Genomic DNA, 21,474 nt, shown 5'->3' on the forward strand with positions numbered 1-21,474 from the left:
GAAATAGGGGAAAAAAGGAAGTGGGAGAAAGTATGAGTACAAAAAGGCTCATTACTCACGAGGGATATCCGCATATAACTGTTTTGTAAGTGAGAAAAATAGTAAGTATTGAAAATGAAAAAAAAATGAAAAAAAAAAATCATTTAAAAATGTGTCATGTTCGGGCTTTAATATCATGTTTAGTATTCCTTTATATATATGTTTTGATGTATTAAATTCAAACAATATACATAGAATGATTTTTTCACAATTTAAAATGTGTTACCTAAATATGAAAATTAGTAACTTATTATGAATTTTGGAAGTTACACTAGTCAGTCAGGGGTACTTCTTGTACAAGTAATTATTATTAAGTTGAAGAAGAAAAAAATATACTTATATATTAAGTGAATTATAATGTTCAAATAATCTCCCCTTAATTAAGTGTTCTGAAGATAACAGACAAATCGCTTTTCATTGTCCATGAAATTACACTTAAATGATTAGTAAAGACATCTGCAAAGGGCAGACAATTTAAAATTCTATTAGAGCAAAGAAATCTTAAGAATTTAAGAAAAGAAGATGAATGACGTTTTCACTTATAAATGGATAAAAACATCTGAATATTTAAGGGACATAACTTAACCAATTTTTCTTTTACCTTTACATGTAAATAAAATTCACTTGAATAAGTATCCTACAAATTTACTGCTATAAGCATATTAAAATTTACTTCTTCAAGTAACTAAAAAAAACTTGTACAAGTAGTTCCCCTGACTGCTAGTGTCATCAACTGATTTAACAGTTCTCTGATTGGAAGTAGTGTTGACTGCACTGAAGACACTTCACATCCACGAAAGCATTTTCTTCTGTCTGCATTTCCAAAATATTTGTTATACTTCATATAGATGAAGCTACAAAATATTGCGAAGGAACAGCTATTCATAATCCTGTATGATGCTTGGGTATCAACTTGATTTCAAGTGGAATGATGCAAAATGTGACTATCTTAGAGACTACGTTTGTGAAAAAACTGAACACAGCCAAAATGTTAACTTGCATTTATTACTGTTGTTATCTTCTTAATGTTTTATTGCTTGAACACATTTAACTGTCTTGCATTGCTTGCTGTATGATTGCTTAGTTTTTACTTAAATGAAGCGTATTGTTAAGGGCCTACAATGTTAAGAAATCAATATATCAGATTTACATAATTTAATAACAAAAAAAAAAACGTACCATTGGTATTACAACCGATGCAAATTCTATATTTCTTCAGTGAAATCTTTGCCGCAACATTTGATAAATTAAAAAAAATCCAATTGCACTAGGTTGTTCCCTTAATTTTCTAGTCATTAGTATCGCATTTTTAAAACATGTCTTAAAAGATAAAGATATGTAACTTCTTGTGGCCTTTTACCTATTTTTTTCAGTCCCATTAAAGGCAGATACAGTTTTCGAAATTGGCTATAATATGCATTGTTATTGTTTATCAACTGTTTAACTGTTATCAGATGAAAATATGATACTGTTGATTCATTTATTTTCGTGAGTATCATTTTTCAATTTCCGTGGATTGAAGAAAACTAGCATGTCCTTGGATATATGATTTCGTGGATTTGCTGAAGTCTGTAAACAAGTCTATAGAACATTTGTTTTTCTTTGTACATTCATCTCAGAATAGACATACGAAAACATTTGTTTTAAATAAATCAGCTGTGACACGGGATCGGACAAATGCAAACATTCAGAAAAAAGTTCCATAGTTATATTAGATTATGTTTGAGCAAGTTACCCTGGTTACCGTTTGTAAAAGAATTGAATAATGTGTTTTTAATATCTCTGATAAGTGCATGTCAACTTGAAAGATGAATGTTATAGACATGTTATATACTCGATGATATATATTGATACGTTTTCATTGAGTTTATATGTACTGTTTTTTATTTAATAATGCCTCCAAGTCACAACTATATGTTCGTACTGAAAAACATTACTCTACCAACTAGTGCCCAGTGGTATCAACTTATGCAATATCCTTCATCATAAATTAGTTCAGTAGAAAAAAGTTCCTTATTTCAAAGATCAGTCTGTACAAACCATTTCTTATACCTATTCCAAATCAATTGCAACTAAAATTCAAAATTACAAACACGTTTTGTAGGATCTCAATATTGACGACTTCAAGTCTAAACCTCCTGATTGCACTCCCAATTCTCATATAATCCGGCTGGCCACGTTATTACCGATGACCTCAACATTGTCAATAACACCTCACTGCGAAATGTGTTATCCAAAGGTCCGAAATATTGCGAGCCTTAATCAATCAATTGGAAATAATTTTAACATACTGATGTTTTCAGTCGAGGATTAGGCTAGGCAATGGCTTAAACGCGAGACGAAGGACGTATATACTATATTCAAATGGATTAAGGCTGTGAGGCTGTTGATACAAATCAGAATTAAGAAACTGAATAGTTCTATCAATACTCATGCTACGTCAATCTTAAAATGTTGCAAAAAACTTGTCCCACCTCCATGACAACTATATTGTTGTCCCCGCATATAAAGCCCGAGACAACATCTTTTTTTCTGTGTAAAACTCACTACATAAGCTCCTTGATAAATGAACTAAGTATTGGCAATTCACTTGAAAACTCAACATATACCCTTTCTTTACAAAGAGGAAAATCGTAGATAATCATAGGTCTGTTCATTGTTCCTTTGAAATTTCAACTTAGATGAAGAACTGAATCTTCCATCACTGTATTGGAAACCTCAACTACATGAGTGTTCTTACAAACAACGGTATATTGACTGGTCTTCAAAGTGCTCCACGAAACCTCTTTTTAAATTATTAACATCTATTTTATCAGCAATCTAAGCCGGCTTCAAAGTCACTGTGTAACTGCACATTCTAGAGGTGGCGTAAAGCAGATGTTGATCTAAAAATTTTCAAATATCTTATAAAGTACAAACAATCTAGGACTCTTTCATCTTGCAATAGTATTAAAACATTTGACTTTTCTACACTAACACAAGTATTCCTCATTCCAAACGTTAACTAAAAGACAGATTGAACGAGTTGGTACTGCTTTGTTTTATAAGATAGAATGACCAAAGTAGATACAAGTATATTCTCTGAAACTGACATTATGAAGATGCTTGTTTTCCTGATCGAGGAACCAATTGTGCCCCTCTTCTTACCGACTCGTTTCTTTATTATTACGAGTCTGACTCATACAAGAACTTCTTCTAAGAAATTAGCAATATCCTTTAACTTTACTTTCCGCTATAAAGACGATGTTCTCTCACTAAATAATTCAAAATGTGGTGACCACGATGAACGCATCTATCCTATCGAACAAGATATAAAGGACAGATACAGTTAAGTCCGCCTCATATCTTGACGTACATCTAGAAATTGACAATGAGGGTCGGTTGAAAACAAAACTTTACGACAAACGAGATAATTTTAGTTCCCAATTGTGAACTATCCATTCCTAAGTTGCAACATAACAGCAGCACCTGTATACGGAGTACATATCTTCAAATTGATACAATATTTTCGCGCATGTATTTCATATCATTATTTCATTGATAGAGGGTTGCTGCTCAAAGGGAAGCTATTAAAACAAGAGTTTCAAATTGTGAAGTTAAAATCTTCCCTTCGTAAATTTTGCAGACGTCATCACGAGTTGGTTTAGCGTTATGTCACAGATGATGTTGGATATGTTTCTTTTACTTTCCTTTTCATGAATGTGACCTACCGAATTAGACCCTTTTCCGGTTTGTAAGAACATGGACAACAAGATAGATGCCATATGTGAAGCAGGATGTGCGTACCCTGCGGGAGCACCTGATATCCCCTACAGTTTTTGTTGGGGCTCGTGTTGCTCAGTCTTTAGTTTTATATGTTCGACAGACGACGGACGACAAGTATTGTGAAAAGCTCATTTTACCCTCTGTGCTAGGTGAGCGGAGAGCTGTAAAAAGTAAAAACACAAAAATACTGAACTCCGAGGAAAATTCAAAAAGGAAAATCAAAAATCAAAAGGCAAAATCAAAAGTCCAAACACATCAAACGAATGGATAACAACTGTCATATTCCTGACTTGGTACAGGCATTTTCTAATGTAGAAAATGGTGGATTGAACCTGATTTTATAGCTAGCTAAACCTCTCACTTGTATGACAGTCGCATCAAATTCCATTACATTGTCAACGATGCATGAACAACACAAACATACTCAAAGAGTAAAAATGTCAAAAATAGGGGTACAACAGTCAATATTGTGTTATCATCTTAATATCACTACATAAACAACAAATGTAACAAAGTAGCACAAAAAGGCATACATCAAATTTAACATTCTCATTTTGCTTTTCTTATACGGCTGAATTTATCTATGTAAAGTCTACCCATAAATGAAAGAAGGTTTTCATTACTGGTGTAAAATTGCGCGTTTGAAATTCGCACAGGTAGACATAAAAATAATTTTGTCGTATGACGGCATACATAAATGCAGACTCACGTACAGTAGATATAACAAAAAACAGACTTACAGTAAAAATAATAAATAAAATAATGGTGTGGTTCAAAGTATGACGGGACACATAAGTACAGTTTCACGTCAAATACGACTGAATTTATCTATGTAAAGTCTACCCATAAATGATAGAAGGTTTTCATTACTGGTGTAAAATTGCGCGTTTGAAATTCGCACAGGTAGACATAAAAATAATTTTGTCGTATGACGGCATACATAAATGCAGACTCACGTAAAGTAGATATAACAAAAACCAGATTTAACAGTAAAAGTAATAATAATAAATAAAATAATGGTGTGGTTCAAAGTATGACGGGATACATAAGTACAGTTTCACGTCAAATGTATATCATAAAAAACAGACTAAACAGAAAAAGTAGTCTTATTGAATAAAATAGTTTAGTCATTCATAGTATGTCAAGATCCTTAAGTAAAAGTAATATCAATAAATGAAATAATTTTGCCGTTCAAAGTATGTGGTTTTACGTAACCACAGAGTCACTTCAAATGAATATCTAAAAAAGACATATAAAAGAATACTATAATACGTAATTAAGATGATAACAAACGTCAGTACGCAAAATCTATACTTCAAGACCATCTTGTATTATTTGTGAAGTTGATACGGAATATTTATCAACAAGTTCTGGGTATCTTCCGATGAACGTTTTTAGAAAAAGGACGAGACGTTCTTTGACATACCCCTGGTTCAAAAATTTTCTGCTCAGACACTGGTGACGTTTTACAAAGTCTGAATAGGAGCTGCAAGCTCTTGAATACCTAATAAGTTGGGAAATGTATATTCCATATGCAGGTGAAGTTGGTATATTACTACTAAGGTGGGGGAAATTGATAATTTCAAAATTAAAATCGTCTCGTTTGTCATAGATTCTGGTACTGAGATGACTGTGTAAAATTGGGGTTGAGATACTTCCCCCTTTTTAAAAAGGATATTTCAATAACCTATTTGTACTTCAAGCCAGAATTCACCCACCCTTTTCCTTGACATTTTAACTTTCTTGTTCGACTTATGTGTTCGACTATCAGTTTGGCAAAACTTTTAGGTACTTTTGATCCTCATTGCTCTTGACATTTTTATTCTAGCGTCACTGATGAATCTTTTAAAGACGAAACGTGCGTCTGGCACAAATATAAAATTTCAAACCTTGTATCTTTGATGAGTTTATTTGGTATCTGTCGCCCCTATTATACACTCAAAATAATGCCATTACCGTGTACAAACAATATAGTAAGATGCTGTGTTGACTACAACGTCAACACATTTGTCGCGAAGAGAGGATACATCATGCAGACTATCAATTTTTTGAAACAAATACCAACCCATGTGCTCATATGACTTTCATTTGTAATCTGAATGCACATACATTGTCTAGTTTTGGTTCGTTTGGTTAAAAAAGTTGACCATCAATAACACCAATCACAAACATGAATCAGTTACTTGAAGATTTTGATAATTGAAAATAAGTGTACCTTCTTGTTGTGAATTATTTTTATAGGGTAGTATGAATGTTCTTCCTTGTTCATTTGATATGTATATGGCAACACAATGAATACATGTACTATTGAATTTATACCCGCTTTTATTTAGAAAAACATCACATATATTAATGATTAAAATACAAGTGGAATACCGATGACCATTCCAACAACAAAAAAAAAAAAAATGTATAATGTAACTAATTTACATCCCACAAAATATCATCAAACTTTAAGAAAAAGACGTTTATTCTCACACTTTACAAATTTAATGTCATATAAATTACAGATGCAATGCTATGAAAGGTCAAATAATAACTCATCTAACCTAATAAGTGAATTTTAGACATACAAGTAATAGCGAGGAAGTGCGCTTTCGCGAGAATGTAAACCACACATATTGTATCCAAGATATTGAAAGTAGAATTTCATACGAAAGCAAATAATGAATTTTCCCAAAATGATGATTATAAAATTTAAACCATTTAGAATTGTCCATCAGTTTTATATAAAAATGAAATCGATCCGCTTTCCTTCCATTTTTTTCCAATCAAATGTTGTCACTTCTTATTTGGTTCATCGCTTTCGATTTTTCTGTTTTTCCTGGAAGACAGAATAAGTAAAGTAAATTCATAAATTGTTGTAATTTATAAAATTATACTGTATTTTACTGTTAATTTATTAATGATATTACAGTCATTCGTTGTAATGCATGATGAACCTCAAAATGCTTTGAAATATTTAAGCCATATAGAACATGTGTAGAATGCATTCAGTGAGCTGTACAATGCCATAAAATTGTTTGTTTCTTATAAGCCAACTTCACAATGTCTGGCATTTGTGCTATTTCGACTAAGTGTGGATTCACATGTTCGGTCAAATGTCAATTTCGTAATGAATTAAAAATAAGAAAATAATATTAACTGCAAAGGCTCAATCATAAACTGTAGACACATCGATATGTGTATCGCCTGTCAAAGTATGATGGACAACAACATTGTATATTATTGCAAAGTCACGTGACAGCTTGTGGACAGGACCTGAACATGATTGAAACACTGAGATGTACAGACAGTATCATTGTCTATTGTAAGCAGGTCTTATCAATCTTACTTCCGTAGAAAACTTAACATTGTAAATTGCTCTATAATTCAAAATCACCGAACCATGACCTAGAAGGTATGGCCTCACAATATTCGTCTTACCTATATGTTCTTATAGTAAAGCAACTTTGTATTATATGTCAATCATCGATCACAAGTAGTTCCTAATAAACTTAGGCAGAAAACTATAAAAATGTTGACGCCATCGTTGCCGTCGCCAGAGAGAAATCTCTATTCCTCGCTTCCAGTGACTATCATCATAGGCGAGACAAAAATTATAGGCACTATCTTTTGTCTCTTATAAACTCATTAGAGCTTATGTTATGTCCTTATTTGTATACCGAAACAAACCTTATTTAATTACTTATTGTATTTATTTAAGAATTGAATGCTCTTTTTTGTAAATTTATTGGGGTGTAAAAGCGTTGACCGAAGTACATTTTGTGTGAAGCGCGGAAGCTTCCGCGCTTCATACTAAAAATGTGCGCACGGTCAACGCTTTTACAACCCTATAAAGTTACAAAAAAAAAGCATTCAATACTTATAATTACTTTTTTACCTATAGGATCATGAAAACACGCCTTTTATCAAGTATTTATTTTATTTACCTGTGCACTTTATTGTGGGACCTCGTGTCATCATGAATGAAAAGTTGCATTGTGTAATGCAATTGATTAAGGAATATCACGAGATCGCTAGTTAGCCAATCAGAATAACGTATTATAATGAAACATACATCTAATGTAATTATTTATTTATGTGCGGTGATTTCCAACAAGTAACAATGAAACAATAACTATTGCTACTTTTGAGACTAATTCCCGAAATGTATTTCTGGAAAGGACTCCAATTTCATACGGACGTTTCAGATACAGTTAATTGTTTTATTGTTGTCGGCAATTATAGTTACTCGCAAAATATTACATTTGCAAGACTTAGTTATGTCTTTTTAGTGTGTGTACTTTGCAATGTATACGTGTTTTTGTCCCGTATTCTTCGGTTTACAAATTTGAAACAAATATTATGGGAATATAAATCATTTGGACATAGCAAAGAAAAATTAAACACTGAAACATATTGAGTATTAATCAGTATTAGCGGAATTTATTTTGATGGCACTTTCGGTATACCCAGTGTAAAGCCTTAGTTGACAATTTAAGGCCAAAACATTTTAGGTAGTACCACTCCAAATACCTGTTGCACACGATATAGTCATTTAGATTGACTTCAATACCCCACACTTATTAGTTCTTCTTCTGTATTTTTCAAGACTCTTTGGACATTTTTTTTTTGATTTATTACGATAAATGTTCTTGTCGAGTAATTTCGTAGGCAATTTCACAAATAGAAAAAAAATGTTTCTCTGGAGTTATGGTTCTATCTTCTTCTTTATTATTGAACATAATGTTCATGTTGGAATGGTTGAATTTTTTTATATAAGAAATTTTCACTGACCACAACTTCAGCATTTTGCTCATTTGAATCCACAGTCATGAATACATGAAATAGTTAACTACTTTACACGACTACCCTATGGCAAACAGAAACGTCATATTTGTCAATTTATCTGGAGGTTTAATCATGTAAATAGATATAGGAAGATGTGGTATGAGTGTCAATGAGACAAATCTCCATCCAAGTAATAATTTATAAAGTAAACCAGAATAGGTCGAAGTACGGCCTTCAACACGGAGCCTTGGCTCACACCGAACAGCAAGCTATAAAGGACCCCGAAAAATTACAAGTGTAAAACCATTCAAACGGGAAAACAAACGGTCTAATTTCTTTAAAAACAAGAAACGAGAAACACATATGAACTACAAAAACAGAGGACAACCACTGTACATCAGATTCCGGAAATAGGACAGGTGCAAACATTTGCATGTACATAGAAATTTAATAGTTTAAATTTATTTCATAGATTGCTCATTAATCAGACTTTTTTTTAGACCAATGCCTACCTAGATATTTTTTGCTATTAGCAATAGCTTCAGGTAACAATAACAAAATATGAAATATGTTATTGTTACATGCAATTTCCGTATGGAATAGGGTACCACTCGAAAAAAAATCTCGGCAATTAGTTTCGAAAATAATAATAATTATTTCCTATTGTTATTTTTTGCGGGTACCTGTAGCAAGTGCCAAATTATATTAATGTCAACATATTTCTGTTTGTCATAACAAATGAAAAAAAATATAGGGAACATTTACCTGATTTATTGTCCAAATCGTCTTTTCTTTGAACGATGGCATGCTGTAAAAAGATGAACAATATTTAACCCAATTGTCTCAAGGTTTTGCTACATACGGTGAAACTTTTATAGACGCATCTCGACTATCAGTGATTACTCTATGTCATATTAAACATTTTTACTTATTTGGAAAGTAATGTTATACCCTTTTTTTTATTATTAAAACTCTACACAACTTAACCATATATTGATTCATTTCAAGTGAGGAAGACTGGATATATGTTAAAACACTGTACTTATGGTTTGGTTTATTTTTGTTCTGAGGTTGAAGAAAGATGTTTACGACAGGGTCAATGACGTGAAGCTAGTTATCAGCACGTTCATGTTAACATGATACATAATTAATTTGTTCATTTTCTGTCAATTTATGAGTCGATGAAATAACTAAATTAATTGCTTTTAAATCGTTCGTTGAGTAGTAAATTTGGAGGTCTATGGTTTTGTATTTAACCAACATTTTAAACGCACAGGTTTAAAATGTTGGTAAAATACAAAACCACATGAAATGATTTTATTACTACCACTGGGTCGATGCCTCTGCTGGTGGACTATTAGTCCCCGAGGGTATCACCAGCCCAGTAGCCAGTACTTAGGTACTGGCATGAAAATACGGATTGTTTGTGTTATTTAAATTTGCTGTTACAAAATATTAGAAATTATTATAAATTAAGGAATGTATCTCCCTCATGCAAAAGCTCTGATTACTTTCACGAATTTCACTATACTTTTTGGACCTTTTGGATTATAGCTCTTCATCTTTTATATAAGCTTTGGATTTCAAATATTTTGGCCACGAGCATCACTGGAGAGACATATTTTGTCGAAATGCGCATCTGCTGCAACAAAATTAGTACCGTTGATTTTATTTAGATTATATCTTAGTATTAGTAAACCTTTTGTATTGACATTTTGATTCTTTGGAGTAGCAAGGTTTTTGACTTTGATGCAAGCATTCATATGTACATTTTAATTTTTTTGAGAAAAATACTTCAATGAAGGCTTAACAAAATGATCTAGTACATTCCTAACATATTATTCCCAGAGATGGTAGCTTTTTTCCTGTAAAATTCAAGGTTTCAGCTTTGAGATTATGCTATTAAATTTTACTGTTAGCTATATGTAATTTATACCACTGCATCGAGTTTAATCTGATATTTATCCACTGGAGAAGTTATTTTTTTTTCTAATTCTAAACGCGAGGCTTGCCAAACGTTTTAAACATTTAAAATTTTAAAGGTTTGAAATTTTGTCATGTTTCATGTCTTTTATAATTCATTTTTGTCTGAATTGTTTCACATCTAGTAAAATCATGTCATCGTATAACATATATATCCAGTATGGGTTTTCCTCATTTTTGAAAACCGAAGTGTATCTTATAGATCAACGTCATCTATGGATTCGTGTTTTTTTAAGAAATCATACCACACCTATTTATATTTTGTGTGCTTTTTAGAGTTTTTTTTTTTAATCATAGCAAATTACTTGACTTAGAGAAAAATCTTTATATGTTAAACTATTAAATTATTCAAATTCGATGTAAATAGGTGCATGAAAGGAAACTCAAATATTATAAATTATGGATCACTTAATACTGATATTGAAGGTCGATGAGTTATTAAATACGACAATTAAATGATCAATATCTGACCATAAAAACACTTGTTTCAGACTTATTGTAATTTTCCAAATGAGTTTTTTTTGGGTAAAAAAACAAAGAAGTGTTCTTTTGTTCATTTTTTTAATCAGCAATTTTTTTTCAATTTCGCATTTGACAATGACGATGTATTAATGTATATTTTTACACGTCTAAGGATATTGCTAGAGATATTGAAACAAATCGAGAGAGCAAAAGAAAACAAAATTAACTTCGAATTAACTTTTACTATTGTGCAGATAATATAAACAAATATCTTTATATCTGTGATCAGGACTTGACCTATAATAATTTACTTGGATGCAGATCTGTTTCTTCTGACAAATCTGTTTAAGAAAAGTTTCTTTTGTATTACGTAATGATATTGAATTGTCAGTTTGAATTTACTGATGAATTTGAATATTCCTTCCTCATGTTTAGTGTCTTAAATCTATTGCAAACTAACAAGTTAGTATGTAGAGAAATTGACAATACCGGATAATCTTTAATTCGTCAAAGGAAATGTAAGCATTATGTTATTATCTTAATAAATTATCTGACTATACATACAACACGTTTAATTTTAAATTTGTGACGTAGTTCATGACGTGAATCGGTCATTTGGGAATATTGTCAGTTAGACTTTCCGATGACTCAAGACATACCATGTTTTCAATTTGGTTCATGGATAAGTTGTATATACGACAAAACCTTTAAGCATCGAAATGACACCAGACAACGCTTTGTCCCACATCGCTCAGAGCGTGATGAACAAGATGATTGCTCCTCTACAAACAGTGACAATCGAAATCTCTATTTACAGCTGAGAAACTGAGAGAACTGAATATTTCCCAAGAGAAGGTAGTTGTCTAGGTTAATATTGTAATTTCGTTTAATCTGTTCTATTACTATATCTATCATACTATGTGGCACTAGTTAAAAACAACCATGTACATACATGTAACTATAAATAATTAAGACATTATTATTTCAATCGTAGAATGCGTGGTCAATAATTATGTATGCACCTAAAAACGCTTCCATATGTGTTTCCTGGTTTATTAGGAAAACATGAAATGTCCGTTTATCATTTGGTTATGGACTGTACATTTCCATTCATCTTTCTTTTTTTCTACACTGATAAAACGTGCTAGGTATATCGTTGTTCACTTTTAAAATTTTAAGAAACTATACAATTATACTTTGAATAAACAGTCAGGGGCATTACTTAAACAAGTAATTTGTTTTAGTTACTTATATAGGTAATTTTTGTTTTAAAAAATTATAAAATTACTCAATCAGAGTTATTTTACATTTCAATACAAGCATGAACTAAATGTAGTTTTCATGAATTTTTACATCATTTTATATCATGAAATGAACAATTCATTGGATTTTAGAGGAGAATAGAGATAAAGGGTTACTTCAAAAATAATGACAAAAATATTACTTGAATAAGTTATTTTGTACATCTTTGAAAGAATTAGTAATAACACTTATTTAAGGAACATATGTAATTGTTTTGGGTTACAAATTATAAATAACTTCAAGTCTGAATTAATTCACAAGTTTCTATCTACTTATATCTGTCTACCTTCAAGATTTTTGAGGAAAATGATATTTTAATAGTCCCAAGAGACCAATCTTTGACCCAAAAGCGTTGATATGAAAGATTAGTGCGTCAGAAAGGCAATTAGTGTTTCAGAAAGATTAGTTTTTATATTTCATGGGAAAAATAACCAGATTACCGTGAAAATTTGTTAAAGCTAATAAAATCTGTATAGCTGGACACCAATAAAATTAATATTTATAAAAGTTACTTATATAAGTAATATTTAAAATAGCCTCGTTTTCAACATTACTTGTATAGGTAATTTTAAATGATACTTGTTTAAGTAATGCCCCTGACTGATAAAAGGAATACATTTAAGATTTGTATTGTTTATCAGAGAAGAACTAAATGGCTGATTACTTGACTTAACAGCCTCCATCAAACGTATGGAGCAGGATCTGATTACCCTTTCGGAGCATCTGAGATCGCCCCTAGTTTTTGGTGTGGTTCGTGTTGCTTATTCTTTAGTTTTCTATGTTGTGTCATGTGTTCTTATGTTTGTCTATTTATCTTTTTCAATTTGAGCCAGGCGTTGTCAGTTTATTTTCGATTTATGACTTTGACTGTCCCTCTGGTATCTTCGTCCCTATTTTTAACATTCTTCTACAAATCGCACATTGAATACTATTGTAAAAATAAACACCCAAAAACACCAGACAACGGCGAAAAACAAACGTAATTCTCCTAAAGATGTTTGCTTCTGCATTTTATGTACATGATTTACACACCATCATTATCAAAATTAATGAATAAACGTGTACAGAAGAAACAGTTGTGCGCAAAACATACGCAGACTTCAAGCTTTTTAAACTTGCATTTTTAAACAAGCATTTGATTCGATTCGCAACATTATATAAGTAGTCAATAGAAAGTGGTTTACAATAAAACAATATAAATCCAATCTACTCATAATCAGTCAGATGCCTGCATTCCTGTTGTCTGTTCTTTAGTCGGGTTGTTGTCTCTTTGACACATTCTCTATTTCCATTCTCAATTTAATTATAACTTACTATGTTAAGGTATAAATCCTTTATTAACAGTCTTGACTCATTTTCTGCACATCTAGTTTAATGTATTAGTGGTATGTTGGTTATTATGACAAATGGGTGTTTGAGTGTTTAAAAGTTTCGAATGCACTAATAAAAATCATAAGAAATATGTGTCTCGTCATTAAATAATCTAGAACGTCATGCAAAGGATCGAAACGATAAAATCTAATCTCCAAACAATTTACAAATAGATTTATAATAATCAATTTGGAAGGTGTAATGAATCTATGACGAGCATTGTAAAGTTAAAGGTTAAAAACTAATAATCAACAAACAAGAACAAAAATAATTGCTTTATTTCACTCATTTATAGTATAACCATTTTATCGTTTTGGTTTCATGCAATTTGTTTAAAAAAGCCTAATGAATGATTGTGATATAGTTCAGGGTATTTCAATTTTTGACGAAGGTCCAAAATATTAAAGTTCTCAATGGTTTGTTTTTTTTGGTATTGTATTGTCACGATTTAATGGAAAAGTATTTCCTAGCTCTTGTAAACAATACTTTTCCAAACTGTTAGACAGAATACAATTTCAATTAATTTTTTTGCATGGACTGTAAAATGTTTCCATACTATCGATCTCTTATTCTGCTTTCGAATAAAATGCACTGAAAGAATTGTCATAACATTAATAACATATCGTTAATAGAGAACGATTTCTTCTGAGTCTTTATGATTCAATTCATTTATAATAATTATGTTTCTTCATCATGCAAATGGTATATAATATAGTTACATTTTTAAATAATCGCAAGCATTCAGAGCAAATCTTGAGGCCGCAGATGTTGTTAGGAAAATAGGTCATGTTCGGTATGTCTTTGACCCGGATATTCTATTACGATCAACCAAATCGTGATGTCGTTTGTTATGTAGAACTTTAAGATGGCGATTCGTTTTATATATACCACAACACTATAACACTGATATTTATTTGAAATACATCAAATACCATAATAACAAACACGATTGTTAACTATATCATATTATAATTTTTTCTAGACATTTAACTGTGACGGCACTGTTAAGGTATTGATCCAGTCGTGTGACAGACAATGCGTGATTCTGTTGTGTTCTTATTTGTTTATTTGTGCATTTTTCCTTTCTGCATGTACTTGCATTTTTGTGTTCTGTAGTCCTATCATGTAATGATGCAATTTTAGTGTTATATTTAATATTGAAGTAAAAGCACGGCGTTTGTACAGCCATACAACCAGATTCACCCCACCATGTTTTCTTAAAATGTCCTATACCAAGTCAGGAAAATGGCAGTTGTTATGTTATAGTTCGTTTCTGCGTGTTTTGTTCGGTGTTTTGTCGCAACTCCGTGTTTCTGTTGTTTCGTTGTTTTCCTCTCATATTTGATGTTTTTCCTTTAGTTTCAGTTTGTTACCCTGGTTTGATTTCTCTCAATCGATTGATGACTTTCGACCATAAACTACTGTTCAGCGGTAAACTACATTTGCCTTACAATATTTGTCGTATCGCCTCGAAGCTAAATAATTCTTCTGAAGGAACATGTGTTATGATGCAACAAATAAATGCATATCTTATTAATGAAATTTTATTCTTCCAATTAAACACAATTCATGTAGACAAACAAGGATTATTTAAAAACAAAAGTACTTTGTTTGTCAAAAACCTTGGTTTTTGATGGAAATGGTTTAACAGTTATTGCAATGTATATCCAAACTTCTTACTAACAAGACACAAATCTTTGCATGTCTTTACTTTTTATAATATGCAGTGCAATGGATTTGAACGATTGCATATGTTTGTCAAATGATTAACAAAAACATTTATAACAATTAAATTACCAAATTGAAATGCATCCATTTTGAAAGTTAATGTGTAAAATAATGATATTTTACAACACTTTTGAAATAAAATAAATTGCTTTATTTCATCATTGTTCAATAAGATTTTAACTTGTTTTGCCATTCTAACATATACTCCCACAGAATATTCGAAAAAATAATGATTACACGTGAAATTACAACTAGGTGGTCACGATAACTCATAGGTTTACAGCATCTACTAAAGCAAACGTGCAACAATGTTATAACACACTAGGAGAAGTTATTCCATTCAATAAAAATGGAGAATCACAAAAATACTAAACTCCAAGGAAAATTCAAAACGGAGATTCCCTAATGGCAAAATCAAAAGCTCAAAAACATCAAACTAATGGATATAACTGTCATAGTCCTGACTTGGTGAAGGCATTTTCTGAATTGTGAATTGAAGCCCGTCGTGTAGCGTTAAACGTCTTACCTTAAGATGGTCGCATCAACTTTTATTACATCAACAACGATGCGAAAACATAACAAACAGACACAATAGGTAAATATGCATAATATATTCATGTTAAACAGTAGTTAACTTATATGAGTTTGACACTTTACAAGTTTGATGAAAATTAAAGAGTCTCTACACAAAAAGATACAACAGAAGTCTAGTTTATACATGTTATATTCGAGAATCATTTATCTTCTGGTATCCTTTGAAAATAGAAATCGGATTAAATCTTAATTAAACAAATAAGTCATATTAGAGGTTAGACTAGATCGACAAAAACAAAATTAAGACTCGAAAATTATAGCATACTACAAATATAGATTGTAACTCATACGTTTATTACAAACATTTGTTACTCCTCTATTCAAATTACTATATAATATGTAATTTACCTAGCTTATACATGTTATACACATACTTTTTTTATATACACATAGAAAAAAGTATTGCAACACCTTGATTTTTTAAACCTTCAAAAATCAGCCTCTTATTTTGGATAGAATATGATAAAATATTTGTGAAATAACATGGATACATAGTAAATGATAACATCGGCATTAAAACGAACAAAAAATGCATGAAACAAACTGTTTTATCTTACCACAATTTTGATAACAAAATGAAGTATTTTGTGTACGAAAAAAGCATTTTACAACTTTTACTGTAGTCGAACTTTACCATATCAGACATTTCAAAATTAATCTTTAGATGGTTGTTGACATCATGGCTGATCGTTATACGCCTGAGAAATAGTACATGGTGCAACCTCCATTCAAACAGATAACCGCCTCTTACCGTCTTCTGATTCTTGTCACTTTTCCACTAATTTGTTGCTGAGGTAACCGCACCCATTCCTGATGAAGGGCATAGTTTATTTCATGACGTGTTTGAACTGGGGTGTCCTTACGCGCACATTACGCCCAATAGTGTCCAATATATGCTCGATATGGTTCAAATCCGGACTAAGATCGGGCAAGAAAGATTTACTGAATTATATTGGAACAATGGATCTTCCTCCACGATGCTAATTTCCGACTTTGGTGAGCTCTGCACTACACAGGATACGGGCAACTGTATGTTGGTTCGTAAGCAAAGGTCCCCGAAATGGTGTTATCACACGATAACCAGTAGCGATGAGTAGATTTCGAACAGTTCTAGTTTAAAGTCTCCTGTATGGCAACCTCTCTCTTTTCAGGATTGTATTGTTTGCAATGAGTTTCTTTCTGACCAACCTTCATTATGCTTAATTTTGCCTAGCAGATGTTATCGGGGTGTCTTCTTGATCTCGGAAGGTCTTTAAAATGGTTTGTTTCCTGATTTGTATTCTCAAAACGACTTATAGTACAATGGTGATGACCAACAATAACTGTAATTGTCACAGCGACATACTTGCTCCGTTCATGCTGATAATCTGCCATCTCGCTGCAGTTAAAAGTTGTGGAGGACACATTACAAGGTGTCAATCACATACATTTAAAAACTTGGTTATTTAAAGTCTTGAAAACAATGAAGAAATCACATCTGTGTTTTTGTTTACGGTCATAGTAGCTGCATGTGCAGATAAGAACTTATCGAGTCGAGATTCATTGATTTAAATACTGTTTAACTAGTTCGAGCTCAACAAATTATATCACAAAACAAATAAAAAGTGTTTTTTTAATTTGAATTTCAATACTTTTTTCCATATGTATATTTTCAAATAGGAATCATACAAAGTTCTATTAAAAAAAAAGAATATATAAAAAAATATTCTGTGCTAACCAAAATCATAACAATACATTATTTAAATAATATTATCAGTAAAATTTTAAATTATTCTAACGTTCAGAATTAACACATATGATATATTCGCATGACTGAATGATTTAAAATACAATAAGAGAATACAATAAGTGCATGTTCCGTGTCAAAAGTTATTGTATGTATAAGTGAAACACTTGGTTTTAAATGTTCTCATTCTATAGTATAACAACAAAGGTAGATAATTGTTCAGAAGGTAGGTTATTTCATATTCGATATAAAAGCAATATTTTTTCTCCGGATTGATCAAATATGGCTTGTCTGATTTTACTGTTATTAAAATGAAAAAAAGTAGTGGAATATTTATTAATATCCAAAATGTTAAATATTTATAATCCACCCTCATTTTCATTTATTTTTCTTTACATGCAATCAACATATCATTTGCGTTTACTTTATTATTGTTGTTTTTGTTGTTTGTTGGTGTGACGTATACGCATACATATTTCTATATCTTGTATCCTCGTGTAAATTCAGTGTTCGCAAGATAACAAAAATGAGTCTATTGAATTAGCATTTGAATTATTTAACATTTTACTTGTAACAATGCTAAGGTTCTTAATCCGGCAGGTAAGCATGACTTAAGACAAAGAGTCATAATCTATATCGAACCTCGATTGAACTTGATGGAAAGAGACGTATATATATATACATGATATATCATTTTTTTTCGTAGGAGCCCACTTTAATGTTAGTTACTTAGTTTGTTCGAATAATCATACGAATATTATATAAGTATGCTCTATCTATTGCTGAATTTGCCCTACTGTAGAGTATCGATCAGCTGTGTTAGAGTTTAACTTCAATATACAAAAATAATTGATTAATTTGTGTTTACCACCAATTTCAGTTCTATTAACTGTTTTGATAGAGAAAGCCATATACAAGAGTGACGAACGATACCAGAGAGACAATTAAACTTAAAAATCGAACATAAACTGACCCGTCCGTTATACTTGGTTCAAAACACATGAAAAGCAAAATCAAATGTGAAGTGCGAAACACCGTTTTCGTAACTACATTTGTTTAAACTGTGCTTAATATAAGCAATGTTATCCATGCCACATTATTAATACAGCTGTTCATTCTTTTTGATGGACATATCTTTAGATATACATGCATATTTTGTTTCATTTAACTATTGATTCCCAAATATGCCATTTATGTTTTATCTCATGTAGACACAACATTGGTATTTACTAGTAAATTTGCACATGTATAGTGGCAAAACTGGTTGTGAGAAGGACTGAATAATAAGAAAGGAAGGAATATTACACATGTTTTGTAAGTGTAAACTCTTAGATTTTTTTAGTAGTTCAGATGAACTTTTCATTTTAGAATATATTTTTTATGAACTTCATCATGTTAATTATGCATAGTTTTTCCTTCAAAGGTCTAATAACATGGGAAATTGCCGAGTCTACAAATGCATCAAAATTGCAACTTGTAAAATACACAATAAAACAATGTACGGAGACAATTGGTCCTCTTAAGAATAACCAGAATAATTTTTGTTGAAAATGTTTACCCAAAGATTTTAAAACAAAACATGTTTTTTTTTTTAAACAGACGTATGAAGATGTTGTATGAGTGCCACTGAGACAACTCTCCATCCGAGTAACAATTTATAAAAGTAATCAACTAAAGGTCAAAGTACGGCCTTCAACACAGAGCCTCTGCTATAAAGGGCCCCACCAATAACTAGTGTAAAATTTATTCACACGGGAAAACCAACGGTCTAATCTATATTAAAACGAGAAACGAAATACACTTATGAATCGAATAAACATATGACAACCACTAAACATGTTTAAAAGACTGATTGACATTAATAGTGAACTCTTGTTGTATTGAACTCTGTTAACTCGAAGAGGGCCGATATATACAAAAAGGACAATCAAACTCATAAATAATAAAAAAAAAAAAACTGTAAACGCCATGGTCAAAAAAAAAAGACAAACCCTCAAATTTCAGCACAATCAACACAACATAGAAAACTAAAAACTAAGCAACATGAACCCCACCATAAACCGGGGATGGTGTCGGGTAGGCAGATTCTTCTCTCAGCATGGCACACGTCATGCCGTCCTAGCTATCTAAAATTCGGCAAATAGTCTAATTCGATAGGTCATAGGGAAGGGTTTGTAGTTACTACATAAGGAACATATCCGATATCATCTGTGAAATGGTCATTTAAAAACAGTCAACCAACTCGTGATGGCATCCGTAAAATTTACGAAGAGATTATTTCAAAACAAATTTTGATGAGTCGAAATGTTCCCATGGTCTCGAATTTTATCCGATTCAAATGTATGTAAATCGATGCCAGATAAGTTTGATGAGTAAACAAAATGGTTGACTCGAACCAAATGTACGATCCATAGTCTTACAAAAGCATTCCATGTGCATTGTTATCTCGAGTTATAACACATATGTCAAAACAGGAACTCGAAAATTTAAACAAATTTAAAAATCCATCTGACAATATGGGATAATTCTCCGAACCACTGTATACGAATATGATATGTTTCCACCAGTGTTTACTTCCGATCATCATAAAAAATAATGATAGTGATCCAAGTACACAAAATATTTACATTGTTTATCAAACAATAACCGTATTCATACATTAATAAGCTTGGGTACATAACAGAGCTAGTATAACTAATATAATCGATTGAAATAATTGCAGACAATTATTCATTTTTAATTTAAGTGTAATACATTTAATAGTAATGAAAACAGAAAACCCGTAAATGAATGTACTCTGACATTCTTTTAATCATATGTTATCTAGCACGTATTACACATGTTAAAGCATATGTTTATAAATTTTTAAAATGTTTATTTGTGGTCAATGAAGGTTTGTAACGGTCATTTATACGTGTACCCATGTCAGGAATCATTTATAGTGTTAACACATTTGAAAGTGCTTATCGCTCCCAAACTCAATAATCTGCAACGATAGGTTTATTAAGCATAACTATGACTGACAAAATGATGTTTGTTAGCTATATATAGTGTTGAAAGAATTCAATATTGTGTAATGACATTTTTACAAACATTTGAAATGGACAGATGAAACACGATTTCCCCATCAACAATGAATACAATTTACTTCTTACAAGCTGTTAAAATCTTTCGAATGTTGAAAGTGTCATATAATCCTTTTAAAATTTTAAAACGATTGTTCAAAAATCATACAGGTAACTTGCAGGAATATGACAGTTATTGTCCATTCGTTTTTGATGCGTTTTGTTATTTGATTTTGCCATGTGATTATGGACTTTCCGAATTGAAGTTCAGTATTTTTGTGATTTTACTTTTTATTTATTAGTAACGCTGTTTTTCTTTCCTGGTTACAAAATCGGGACTAAAAACGGCCATTTTATTATTATGATTATTTGCAATTCAGGTAAATTTTCATTTTTTATCAATCTGACATCTATACGTGTGCTTTGACAATGCATTTACCATGTTGCGATGGTAATTTATATGTGATTTAAGAGACGAGCTTAACAATTATGGGTTAGGCGGTTATAAAACATGAAAATGTGAAAAAAGTGAAATAATTTAAACGAGGTAACTAATAATTTAGTTCATAACAGAGCAATTTACTTTCAAATGACAACAACTGAACATTTATAAGAAGAATGTCTATAGTCACAATGAAATAACATGCATCGGTAAGCCAAAATTCA

General features: G+C 31.3%; 1 protein-coding gene and 1 long non-coding RNA gene across 3 annotated transcripts in view; one reads left to right on the forward strand and one right to left on the reverse strand.

The window, feature by feature from the left end:
• Positions 1-21,474, forward strand: part of LOC139498337 (neuralized-like protein 4) — a 226,625-nt gene that overhangs the window by 65,962 nt on the left and 139,189 nt on the right. The gene's annotated exons all lie outside the window — the stretch shown is intronic.
• The window catches only part of LOC139498340 (uncharacterized), a 79,259-nt gene continuing 64,014 nt past the window's right edge, over positions 6,230-21,474 (reverse strand). The window contains exons 2-3 of one of the 2 annotated variants that reach the window (XR_011657895.1): positions 9,343-9,385; positions 6,230-6,628 (exon numbers count right to left, since the gene is read on the reverse strand). This is a non-coding gene — a long non-coding RNA (uncharacterized lncRNA). The remainder of the gene's footprint in view (positions 6,629-9,342; positions 9,386-21,474) is intronic. The other variant, XR_011657894.1, reaches the window with a different exon arrangement.

Source organism: Mytilus edulis, chromosome 12 (assembly GCF_963676685.1).
Source record: "Mytilus edulis chromosome 12, xbMytEdul2.2, whole genome shotgun sequence".
NCBI lineage: Eukaryota > Metazoa > Mollusca > Bivalvia > Mytilida > Mytilidae > Mytilus > Mytilus edulis.